The sequence below is a fragment of the Falco punctatus genome (genome assembly GCF_963210335.1).
Source record: "Falco punctatus genome assembly, chromosome: Z".
Lineage (NCBI taxonomy): Eukaryota > Metazoa > Chordata > Aves > Falconiformes > Falconidae > Falco > Falco punctatus.
In genome coordinates, this window is record NC_137586.1 from 68,451,677 (window position 1) to 68,465,066 (window position 13,390).

General features: G+C 40.3%; 1 long non-coding RNA gene across 1 annotated transcript in view; it reads right to left on the reverse strand.

The window, feature by feature from the left end:
- LOC308056704 overlaps positions 1-13,390 on the reverse strand; it is an 87,050-nt gene that overhangs the window by 55,932 nt on the left and 17,728 nt on the right. The window contains exon 1 of the long non-coding RNA XR_013924932.1: positions 5-13,390. This exon is cut by the window's right edge and continues 17,728 nt beyond it. This is a non-coding gene — a long non-coding RNA (uncharacterized lncRNA). The remainder of the gene's footprint in view (positions 1-4) is intronic.

Below are 13,390 nucleotides of genomic sequence, written 5' to 3' on the forward strand. Positions count from 1 at the left end.
CTACCTCAGGCTTCAGATGTTTTGTCTTGCCAGGCCTGGATTTCCTTGATTCTGCCTCTGGGTGCATGAGCTTTCAGGAAGGACAGAAGATTTAAAACAGGTTATGGGCAATCATACTTTACACCAGGGTCCTGGTGTCTTGAGTCTCAAGGAAACCCTTTCCCCATGTGTTTAAATAAGGCTTAGAGTTGTATGAACGGGCATAAACAACCAAAGCACCTGTGTTCAGTGGTTCAGTTAAAAATGTTTTCCCATACCTAATAAATAAACAAACAGCATTTGCCAGCTGGCTATTGAACATCAGTAAGAGGGATCCACGGGTCATGATCCCCACCCTTACATTCTCTTTTAACAGATGAGAGTGAAAAAGGCTTTACAAATCTGGAAACGCTAAGATTTAATGACTGAATAACTGAAATAAGGAGTTTTTAATACTGAAGTTGCCTACAATTTGCATCACACAAGTCTTTTTCCAAAATGAAAAGGGTGTAACGACACCTAAATGAAATATACACAGGTTTGAGTAGGACAGTTTTAATCCAAATTATTTTATTTATTCATTATTAGCTGGATTAAAATAGCTCCACATGTGTGGAATCTGTGCAGCTGGCACTACAGAACCAAGTGGCAACAGGCAGATAACCCCAGGCCCAAACCCTTTGGTATGTAAATGGATGCTGCCCACCCCCTATGGCTATACAGGTGATTTACACCCCAGTGGGCTCTGGAGAAGTGGTACACCTGGGGGCCGATGAAAGCCATGGGCTGAGGTCTTGTGTCCCAAAGAATAAATGGAAAATCAAGGCAAAGGGATCATCCAAAAATGATGCAAGATTTTAATGGTATGTCCGAGGTTATTGATTGCGAGCCACGCATGCAATGCTTTTACTTCCTCAAATCTCATCTGAATGAGGAAACTACATGGGACGAAACTATGAAAGATGCTTATGGGTAAATGAGCAAGGCAGTTTTGCATCACAGAGTGGGTAGGTACATTGGGTATGAAATGGCAGAACAAGAGAGAAAAGCAGATCAATAACAGTGTTGGGAAAACTCTCACAACAGGATACGAGGAAAATTATATCATGGCCTAAGAGCTAGCAGAAGAGACTTGGAGAAAATTGTAAGCCTGGAATATTATCTTGACTTTGCATTTTGAATGGCCTTGGAGATTCAGAGAAAATCATATAGGAGGGACCTTCAGTATTGTAATTAAGACTAAAGGCCCCAGCAAGGGAGAGGATGGAGGGAAATGGACTAAATGAAAACAGAACGAAGGAAGGGTTTCTATATTGAGAGCATAATAAGCCAAAGATATCATCTATGATATGGAAGGGAGTACAGATACCAGAAGTTGTTGAGAAGAACTTCAAGAACAAGATGAAAAAGGAAACAAAACTTAATCTGGCTGGAACAGACACTAAATAAGAGGTGTTTATGGATAGAATCAACAGGATGACAGAAATTATTTTGTTGCCCAAGGAGAAGGCAGAAGCACAGAGACAAAAAAACAAGCTCTGAAGGACAGGTGCCAAATATTGTAGGAGTGAAAGGTAAGCCTGTCATGCAAGTTACTAAGAACAACCAGATGAACACAAAGAAAGGACTGAATCATGGAAAAAAAGAGAGAAAAAAAAAGAAAAAGAAAGAAAAAGATAACACCACCACCCCCCGCTCCCCAAATCTCCAGCAGATCATGATTAATAATCAAAGGAAAAAATAATTTGGAAAGCTTTTCACTCTGAAGTACATAAACAGTATTTAATTATTGTGAGTAACAGGAAGAAAAATCCCAGGACCCTTTTTAAACCCAAAATAGATCGTAAATCCAAAACATAGGAAAAGGAAGAAAGCATGACCAATATTGTTTCCTAAAGCAGTAAAAACGAGACCCATGAGATACATTGAGTGCAACAAGGCATTTGTTTGAACGAATTAAATTTGGACAGTGCATATTACAGCTTCTATCAGTCTGAAAAATAGCTAGCTAGTGTTTGCTTGACCTTCCTCCCTGCTGTACTTGCTGTCTGGTCAGATAAGTGTGCCATTCACAGAAATTTTGTATATTCCTGTCATGTCTGTACCTGCTCTTGACTGTCTTTCTGTCTGTCTGTGTCTGTATTCAGCTCTGAATTTCACCCAAGGAAAGCCAGCTGGCAGCAGACAGCTGAATTCAGCTGAACACGTCTTTTTTGCCCCAAATGCAGATGTTCCAGGTGACACACCCTTTGCACTCTAGTACCAATGAACAACTTTTCTGAGAATCCATACTGCTGAGAAGAGCATTGCATGTATTTCAGCAGCTAGAAACAGGCAGGTGTCTGATAAATCAGCTTTCATGTGTGTGGTTAGTTGGGGAAGTGGTTATCGTGGTTAATGGTTATAATGACTGTCATTTACTCCAGCCTCTGAGACAAAAGCTGGATCTCTGGGGCTTGATTATAGACATGATAACCTTGCAAACTCAACACAGCTCGATTTACTAAAGCTCAGGTGCAGTGGAAAGTGGGTGCTGAGGGGAAGGGAGTGTCTGTGGCATTCAGCCACATGGCAGCACGCCTGTCATGGCACCAGCAAAAGGCGGTCAGGGCATGGGAAACTGCACCCGGAGAACGGCTCCCACCACATCTCCTGTGCCTGTATGTGCTGGGGAGGAGACACCCTAGTTTCAAAGCAATGATGGAGGTTCATCTCAGTTAGAAGAAGTTGAGGCAGCTTTTAATGCAGGGTGCACATATTGAGGGAGAAGAAGGAGAAATTAAGGCTAGCCAGAAGGCTGGTGGTTGTGGAAAGCCTGGTGCAGACTACAGTGAGTGAGCTTTTCTGTGTCAATACGCTTGCTTTTATAAAAAAGAAAAAAAAAGTCCTTTCTCAGTGAGCCCATTCATTCTCAGCAGCCTGTAAGTATTTTGCACGGAAAAAGCACAGTTTAAGCTGAGTCACAGGCCAGCCACACTATGTCCTAGATGTGGTCATGTTTAATGACTTTCCTTGAAGGCAATTGCCTTGTCTGATTATGAGTAAGTGAGATGGTGTTAATATTATGTAGTCCAAAATTTAATCTGATACAGATCAGCTGAGGCCCTGATGCTGTTATACTGGTTTATGTCAATCTAAGCAAATACTAAGCCTTGAGGGTTTTTATACCTGCATTTCCTATGGGGCACACAGTGTGTCAGTGCAATTGCTGAAAGGTAGTTACCAATAGTTAACAATAAGGTAGACTTACGCCATGAGGAGACGTCTCAGCATAAGGTGTCAAGAAAAGCAGATACTTGTTTTTTTCTGGCAGTCTCAGGGGTAATACTTTTTAATACAGTTTTCTAACTCATCGAAAATTCCAACATATTCCTAGGTCTGTTGCTCTGACAGATGTGTTTGTAATATTAAAAAAGGCCCCTAATGAGCTAGACCCACCCCTAACTAGGGACTATGTGAATTAACTGGGCTTTTTTGGCATTGCCCTCAGTTTCCTTTGTGCCTGAATTATTGAAATCATTCTTTGAATCTTACTATGAGAGACAAGGGGTAGACCTCCTAATTAATTTGTAATGCTTCTGAAACCACTTATCTTCTGAAGTGCATGGGCTATTTCCTGATATCTTGGAAAGGTTGTCTTCAAATTGCCCATGGCCCCATCTATTAATGCAAAACAAAGCTGCCAGACAATATTTATTTTGAAAACACAGGTTACTATTTAAGAAGCTCTTGGGATATATACATAGAATCAGATGCTCAGCCAAACCTTAAAGTGACTGAAACCCAGTATTTTTATAGATGTTTAGTTAACTTTATTTTAATATCCTTTCTTGCATTATTTTCTGGTTCCACCAGAAGCAGAAGATTTGGAAAGTAAGTCATGCAAGTGTTGTCTGAGTCTTGAGTTAGCCTGTTGTTGCAAATTTTATCTGAATCAGTAATTTTTTCTACCTAGAAGAAAATTTTACATCTGGGGCAGTTTCATTCACGGTCAAGATCCAAATATTTGGATGAATGCAAAAAGCATATAGGGGAAAAAAAAAAGGAAAAGCCTCAAAAGATCCTTATAAGATAATTACATGAAGGACAGTGCTTTTGTGACTTAGCAAAAATTGTTAATTATTTGCATGTGTAGAGAGGTGACTTATTTCAAGATTTCTCTTCTTCCTTTCAGCTAAAGAAACATGCATCTGAAACCACACAACTTGCTGTGATACCCAGGGGAGTGTCTTAAAAGTGGGTCTCTAGGTTTGTTGCTTGTATCTAGTGTAATAGTTCATGGAGCTGCCTATTGCCTAAGTTTTTAAAATTGCTTCAAGCACATGACAGTGTTAATGGGACTCATTCTTACATTCCTTTGTGGTTACAAGAACCTTGAAAGGAGGTAGCACAGTCTACAGATAGTAGAAAACACTAGAAAATGTATTGCTGTTCATGAAAAAATAAAAGGCAGGAAAAGTAAATAGTAGGTTTGGCTACTTAAGTGTGTTGTGAACTTAATGTTAAAATTTTCAGGTAAAGGAAGTGTTAGCAGGCTGATGAGAACAACCTTCAAGGAGAAGAGCTGGCATTGAGCAGAACTGCAACAAGCAGGATTTCCGTGGTAAATATAAAATCAATGGGGACAATTCCGTCTACATGAGGGTGGTGGAATTGGCCAACTGTGAAAAGAGGAACTTTGGCTATCCCTTGCCACCCACACACTTCCTCATCATTGTTGAACTTGATAACATGGTCTGTAAAATACCACAGTCTTCCCTGGACGCTTTTTGACAGCAGCGCGTACGCCACACCCAGCATGGAGCTCAGCAAACCCTGTGAAAATGTGCTTTGCTCCTAGAGTTGTCTTACCGAACCCCCTCTGCCTCACCACTTGCTGGCAATTATTTTCTTTGCTGTGGAGACCTGGTGCATGTCTTGTAGGCAGAAAGTAGATCCATAAACAAATCCTCTCACCTGAAAAAGCAGCCAAGGTGAATGTTCATTGGAAAAATATTCCAGCCCTTTGGCGGCTGAGGTCCCTCTGTGCCAACAGGGGTGTGGGGAAAGGAAAACGGCCTCCTGAGACCAGAGGAAGTAGTAGGTTGAGCATGTGCTGGCACAAGATATCAGATTAGTCATCCAGAAATCACTGTGAGGGGTAGGGGCCTTTAATTCCAACACCATCTGTACCTGTGGTAGACTTGGACCCTATAAATCTCTCACCATGATGGCTTTGTTCAGCACATCACATTGACTCTTTCTGCCTCTGGGGCTACATGCAAGCTGCAGGAAAAAAATTACCAGGCTGTAACTCTTGCTTTGTGCATTTTTTGGGACTTGTTTGCATGCGTGAACTCAGCTGACGTCCGTTTAGAAACTTCAGTCTTTACTGGGTCTCATCATGAGACTGTCAGGAAAACTCAAGCAGGCATGTGTAAGTGCCAGGAGCAGGAGGAAGGAGCTCAGGTCTCCTGTTTCGCTGAAGGGAGAAATCCATGGGAAGACTTAGAGATGCCTGTGGTATCTTCAAGGAAAAGGGAGCTCTGAAACAAGAAAGGTGAAAAACAAACAAAAAGCCCTATCAGCTATGCTGGAGTAAACAGAAAGTACACACCATGCTGGGAGCAGTTCAGACTTCCCCATGCAGACAGTGGCTCTCCCACCCACACAAAACACTGGCTGCAGATGTGAAAGACTGGGGCAAGGCTGCTGGTCCTGTGAGGGCAAGAAAATTAGCTGTTGGGATTTACTTTGGTATCTCTGAGCCAGTTATAGGCTCTTCAGGCAGCCCCCTGGCAAGGAAAATGAAGAGGGTCTGGTGAGGTCGTCACTGCACCCTGGCAGCACTTGGTGTTAAGAGAGCAGAGCTGTACTGCTGGGTGGTGTCTCTGCAAGGTGCTGAAAGATTCCAGAGAGATGCTTAACGGGACTGAGGGTGCAGGTCGCACAGGGCTTCAGTGGTGCTTTTCTACTGTGTTATTTGCAATTGCTGTTAGCGGGCAAGTCCTGCCCGAACCGCAAGTGGGCAGCTGGCTGGCACAGTTTCCCTGGCCTTGTGAGATGGTGTTGTCGTTCTTCAGGCAGTCACAATAAAGCATGTGAATCATACCATCCCAAATGCCTGGCATCCGTGTGAGTAATTGTTTTGCTACCATGTTTTACAATTCATTCCTGTTTTGCAGCATCGGGAGCGGGAGTGGGATGGGGGGGTGTTATCCTTGTGACCTGCCCCACAGCCCTTTGAGAACTGACTGAGGTGCAAATGTAAAGAGTTGGCTGCGTACAGTATTTTTTGTTTCCTAGGAAATCTTACAATTACAGTCAGTTTCAAAGGAGAATGAAATAAAGGAAACCTTTGAAATACACTGGGGGAACGAACCCTTTGAAAGTACCTTTGGGTGATGCTTTTTAAAAAATTTCGAGGTGTTTTGGTATTAAAATATTTTCTTCTGTTATTAGTTGTTTTAAGGTTTCTAAACATCTCCTAAATAAACACTGAAAATTGCTTGAACTGAGAAATCTGAGTTTCCTTTATTAAAATGTCAATAGCAAATTTTGACCATATGAAAACGCAAGTTAAAAAATCCTGTCAATATGGGCCCTGTATTGAAATGTGATTTTGTCAGAAAACATTATTCCTGTCAAAAATATTAATCAAAAGATTTTTGCGCTAGCTGTTTGTATACAGATGCATACACACAGAGCTATACAAACAAAAACTTGTCAGAAACAAAAGATGAAAATTCAGAAACATAATCATGCAAATAGAAAATTGCCACAGTTTTATAAATTCAGGAGCAACTATTGAAATGCTTTTCCCATTTCCATTCAGTTAAGCTTAGAGTCTAGTACATTTGACACTTCTGTCAATAACTTAGAAAAGGCTAGTATTTAAAGTCTGCATAAGACAAGTATTGGAGAACTGCTGAACTGTGAAGAGACTGCATTAAGGATTTAGAAATCTGATTTAAATATCTAGATATATGTAACACTGTATGTTAGCTCAGAGTGAGAAAGTAGGCAGTGTTGTCTAAATGGGAACAAGGGACAAGATATTTGTGGGTAGTTTATAAGTTCCCCCATAATGCCAGTGCCAAAATAGCTTAAGAAATGTATTGCGAGGTATTAAATGGAAATGAAGCTTTGGCTTTTTTTGCTCTTTTTTTTTTTTTTTAATTTTCTATGTGTGCCACTGATGCAACTATTTCTGCAGTACTATTAATGATGTTGATAAAATACAGTGGGTTGATGAAGAAGCCACAGGGATGAGTAACAGCTTGAAAAACATGTCCCACACTAGCAGACTCAAAATAGTTGGTTTACCAAAGAGGAAGTCAGGAGATGATTTGATCACAACCTGTCAGCACTCAAATAGTGAGCAAGCCTTTGGCTTCTATCTCTTAAACTTGGAAGGTGAAAATATCACAGGAACCAGTGAACGACAACAGAAGCATGACAAATGAAGATCAGAAACGAAATGCAGATTTTCAGCAGTGAGGCTAACTAATCTTTGGAACACTGTGTCAAAAAATGTTGCAGGTTCTTCAGATGTAACTTTTAATTTAGAATTTTGGTGCTTAAAAGAAAAAGCTCCTCTCTGTCAGATAAAAAATAATGCAGAGAAATTTGGTCACCTGTGTTATTTAAGTGGCTAGCCTGGATGACAGTGGTAGTTCCCTTTGGCCTTACACTCTAGAAATGCTTGTTTACTGACGTCTTAATTCAGTATGCTTTCCACCATGAAGTGTGACGGGTGATGTTTGTGTTGCCTGGGTGTTTTAAGTGATATGTTGTGTTCCATTAAGAAGTGAAAAGGTTGACTTCAACCCTCTGGAAGGAAAAGGAGCGTAGGTTGCTGTTGCCTTGGTAGGCACCAGATGTCCAGGCATCAGAGGGCTGGAAAGGGAATTTCCCACAGAGTACTCGGAAGAGTCTACTGTTCCTCACAAAGCCAATGAGTTGGCTGCAGCCAGTCATGGACACGAGTATCTGCTGGCAGAGACGCCGTGGTTGGGGGAAGAAATGCATATAAAATTTTCTATTTCTAGACTGTCTGACCTAGATGCTCAGAGTTTTCCCAGTTAATGAAGTGTTCTAATTTTAGTTCAATTAAAGCTAAGTTTTTTTCACTTGAATTGATTTTTGGTCTTTTTTGAATATCTAGTTTTGGTTGAGGGTCTAGGAAAATGGCCTTCAAGACTGGCCAAATTAAGATACCCGTGCAACTTATCTTTGTGTGTTTAAACCCCCTACTCCTCCCAGAAGTCCTAAAAACTTTCTGCCACTTCAGTGCCTCTGTAACATGCTGGAAGGTCTGGAGCAGGTTCAGACACAAATCTTGTTCATCTCCTTGTTTCTGAGACTTATTAGTGAGGATTATTTGTTTGTTGTGTCTACAAGAATGTTTGGTGGGGAGTCTTCACAGATTCTCCAGGTGACCTGAGTCACACAGACCATGCCATTAATGTCTGATCTCCACCTCCCTTAGTGCAAATTCCGTAAGCTTCTCAATTGTACTCTTGTTCTCACCTTCCTTTAGTCCTTTCTCAAGCAGATGACTTCATGTCTTTCAGTTTTTGCTTATCAGCTGTACTTTCTAGCCCTCTGATCATCTTCATTCTTCTCATATGGATCTCCATTTGCAATGTATGTAACTGTAGGTATATTTCACCTTTCTTATGAGAGGATGCCTAAAACTGAGCACAAAAACAGTTTGAAGATGTATCAGTGGAGCACAAGCAAGTTCTCCTTGGGTCTTTTGAGTTGGACCACCTCATCATATGTCTCAGTGTGAGCTCTCTGCCTTTCTTGCCACAATGTAAGACTTTGGCTTGTCTGATTTAGAAACCACCTACCTCCAGATGCCCTTCTGCAGGGCTACACTCTCCTGTGTTTTCCCACCCTGCATTTGAACCATTTGATTGCCATTGTTAGTCTAGAATTTTGCACTTGTCATTGCTGGAAATTGAACCCAGTGTTTCCAGACCTTTTTTTTAATGTTTAAAAACTATGCTGAACTCTAACCTTGCTCTCCATCACATCTAACCTTGCAGCTCATACCACATGGATGGTACAATAAACACATTCATTCTTCCATCATCTAAGTTTTTAACAAGAATGCTGAATATTGAATACTTGACTGGTTTAGACCCAGGAAAACTTACTGAATACTTACATCCTGTTTGACATTTGTGTCATCGTTGCTTGAAGTGTCCTTTTCCGAAATGCTCAGCAACCATCTTAGAACAGTATAATCTAAATGATGCTCACTTAAGAGAATGTTATACAGGACCGTGTTTCAAAAGTCTTATTTAAATCTAGCTTTAAAAATCTGAAATTCACAACAGAGTACACCTAGCATGCTTTTCCTTTATTTCAAGAACCTATTGTCTTGTTACAACATGCACATACCCCTCTTGCTTAGATACTAAGTTTACACTTCCTTCAAATACCCAGAATGATGCAGATTTTGAGCTACCAAATGGGATGCAGAGAACAAGGAACTAACAGCTGGCTCAGCAATCACTGCTTTTCATTATCTACATGAAAAGCAGGTTATGATTTTGGTTTCTTCGGAAAATTTTTGTGTAGGGAATAGTTTGAATGGGAATTTAAGACAAATAGGGTAAAGAAACCCAATGTTTCAGTAATAATACTATGCATTTATAAAATTATTTTCTTCAAGGCCCTTTAAAGGTCTTATACAGTAACTGCATGAAAATATGCCTGAATCTATATGGATAAATGAGAAGGAATATCCCATAATAATTTTTAATGGGGAGGAAGGGTTTAAAGGCAAGAATGGCAACAGGGAAAGCCCGTTAAATCTTTCATGTATGGTGTTCTATGCTCCCTGAATTTTACATTGAAACCTTAGGAGAAGAATAATAAAAAGCTGTATTATTTTCAGTTCCATCAGCTGCAAATTCAACTGATAGAAGGAGGGAAATGAGCACAGTAATTCTCTGTGGGAGTGACAAAACCATAAACTGTTGGATGTACTCATCACCCCAGAGAAATTGTTGTCATCTGCTTTCCACACACTGATAATAATATGTCTGTGAATTGGGTGCATAAAGATGGTTATCATTCTCCTAAACTGTGAGACCTTCTGCCTCTTGTCTTCACCGTACCCTTGCAATGCTTGTATTTTATCCATACAGTTTTCTTGTCAGCCACCCAGAGATTTCCCCTAAATATGTATTATCCTAGCCCACAAATCACCAGTCCCCCTTGCTTGGGATCCCTACTGCTCTGTCTGTATTCAGAAATTCTGCCTATATGAAGGGTGTAGTTTCAGTGCTATAGCATTTACCTCTGTCCTCAGTAATGGAGCTGCCGCCAATAAAGGGTTGGCACTTGGGATCTGGGAACTGCAGCATACACAAATTAACTTCAAATTACTGAAAGCAGTGGACCTGCAGCTGCAGAGAATGCAAAATTCAGGTTGCAAAAGTTGAAGTCCTCTATAAGCCCATCACTGTCTCACGTTGCACTTCTAGGACTAGTTCAGAGCTCAGAGGTTTGTGTGACTTCCATTCACACATTTCCCTTAAGGCAGGCATTCAGTCTTGTACAGAATATCAGCTAAATCTATTTTAAGAATTTCAGAATGCAGGTCTTCTGCTGGCCCCTGGTGTTTATTTGAATCTGAAGTTTACTGTTTTGTAAACCATTCACACTTATCTGCTCTATTTTGTTTGAGCTTCTGCTGACTCCAAGCCATGGCCTGAGAAATTACCTAAATTCAGTGAAAACAGATACTCCAGGGATACTCAGCCTTCTCTTTGAGGAAGGTGTAGCTGGACAGATGTAATTGCCCTGCAGTGCGATCTAGTTGTTAAACAGAAAGTGAGTGTAATGTCACATGTCCAGAGAAGCACTGTGGAAAAGGACAAATGCCTTTAGTGACAACAACAGCATTAGACTGTACTTTCACCACCCTATATATTTGGTCTCACCAGGCATTTTTCTTTAAGCTTTCCCCATAACGATTCCTATATAGTACAGAGCATTGATCTCAGTACTCCTGCTCTGGAGAAGTTGCCACAGCTGTAGGATTTACCTTTACAGTTCCAAGAAGATACAACTTCATTTGACTTTTTAATATACTTTTGATTTTAGACTAAGAGCTTGAACAGTTAGGAGCTTACTGTGATAAAGATCATATAAAGATGTAATAAATTGTAGGCCCTGTCCAAACACTCAAAATTTCAGCCCAGTCACCTTTTCTGCTGATCATCAGTCAAGACAGGTTTTACATCCTTGCATTAAGCAGTCGATGTTTCACCACTGTGTGCGAACAACAGTTTCACAAGTATCTTGCTCTCAGCTGTGATTGTCGAAAAGGAAGTGTATGGCAAACAGGATGCAATCAGGCAGTTCATAAGATGGGCAAGACTGTCTCACCGGAAGGGTTACAGTGAGGTGATTTTCTCGTTGTTGTTAAAACTTTGTCCAAATATATTTGTGTGTGCATAGTTTTGGGCTTTGGCAGGAAGCTTTAATGCAGAAACAGCATGCCCTTCCGTCCTCCGTGTGTTTGAAAGCGTTTTTGGTGTGAGTCATTGGAATCCTGTGGTTTGTATATCCTGAGAGGAGAAGAGCTCTCTGTGATTATCAGACACCATGAAAATGTAGCAGTTTGAAAATAAAATGATAAGGAAGTTCATTATTTCATAGGAAATGTCTGTTGATAGCTTTTTCTTACCTGTTTTGTGTGGAGGTCTTGTGAGTGTACATGGTCCTCTGTGGCTTTGGTTTGCAGGCATGTATCATTTTTCAGAAGAGCCACGGGTTGCTAGAAGGGAGCTCTCCTTATGAGCTGAAGAAAATAAGATTGAGAAAATAAAACTCCTTGAAACAAGGGAGTCATCCTGAATAGTAGTCCATGTGCTGAGCTGATGTGCAGACGTGTGTCACTGTGATACTGTTCTGTAGCTGTCAAGGTCCATCTTCTCTCACAAGACATGATGGGAAGATCTGTATTGTTATCAACTTTCTATTAGTGCCCCAATGACACATAACTGGACTAAACTGAATATGTTTCCTCAAAGAGATGTGGGTTTCCTGTGGTGTTTTCTAAAGATGGTTTTCAGCAATTGCCATTGATTTCTTTGTCTTTATACCCTGCTGAAATCAGGTGGCATTAAGGGTCCTGTCATTGTGTCGGATTGTTGTGACTGAACATGTTAACAGGACAGGCAAGTGGGATGTACAATTAAAACTGAGGGTTTTTTAAAATCTCCTGACACATTCCGAGTGAAGCTATCAATCACTATGTGAGATCTGCAACATTTTACAAAACTATTTCACAAAAGAGCACTAGGAGAATGCTGTCACATGATTGGGGTGTATTTGCCTGAGGGGCTGCTGATTAAAGGAACAGAAGTATCCTTTGAGAAAACTCTCTTCTTCCTGGCAGCGGGGAAAAATAAAAACAAAGGAGGAAAAAAGAGATATAAAATAACTCCATGGAACTAACTATTGCTGACTAGTTCAGCAAGCTTGTAAAGCTGAACAACACATTGGAGAATTGTGGTATGTGAGTTTATCTAGAAAAATTAAACAGCCTTCTAACCTTCTCAATGATCTTTCATCCCACAGAAGCAGACTTTCTAAAAATATAGAGAAAACCCAAATTCTAGGAAGTGCCAAATTCTAGGAAGATGAGTTACAGAGTCTGTAGGCTACACTTGAAGTGATGTTCTTACTTTTCCTGTGTTTAAAAGGATTCTTTATATATAACAACCAAGTTGCTGTTTCACTAGAGAATGTGTGCATGCACCCTTTTCTCCCCCACCCAAGCACTAGGCCCACCAGCTTTAACAATAACTTTGTTAAGGAGCTGACAACTGGAGCAGTGTTGCAGTGGTACAGACCACACCACCACTGTTGTGTCTTGTAAGCAATGCCTACACAGGTATTAGAGGCAACATAATCAAGCCCATGGCATTTAAGTTCGGAGCAAAGCTACATTATTTAAGTAGGAGTCTTTTACGATATGAATAAGATCAATATACTACCCAGTGTATTAAAATGTGTTGTGGCTTGAAATAATAACTGTTTTTCTTTGTGTACTGTGCCTTAGAAGAAACTTATTCTGCTTGTGACCTTTATCTTGACAGTCACTTTATCAATAACAATAAAAATGCACATCACTTCTAGAAAATATTATTCAAGATCCTACTGATCTTAGAAAGAAGAGAGTTATAAAAGACTGCCAAGTCTTTTTATGACCATAAGATATAAGTGAGGTCTGTCTCAAGTTAAGTAAAATATAATTTATGTGAACATTTGGGTGACATCCAAAGTCTTTGGTTAAATAGAAGAGAGTTGCAGCCAATAAGATACTAGTAATAACAAAGTTAAGTACAGTTGGTGAAATTCTTCCCAGCTGAGGTAAAAATGGCAGACTACCTTTTGGTTT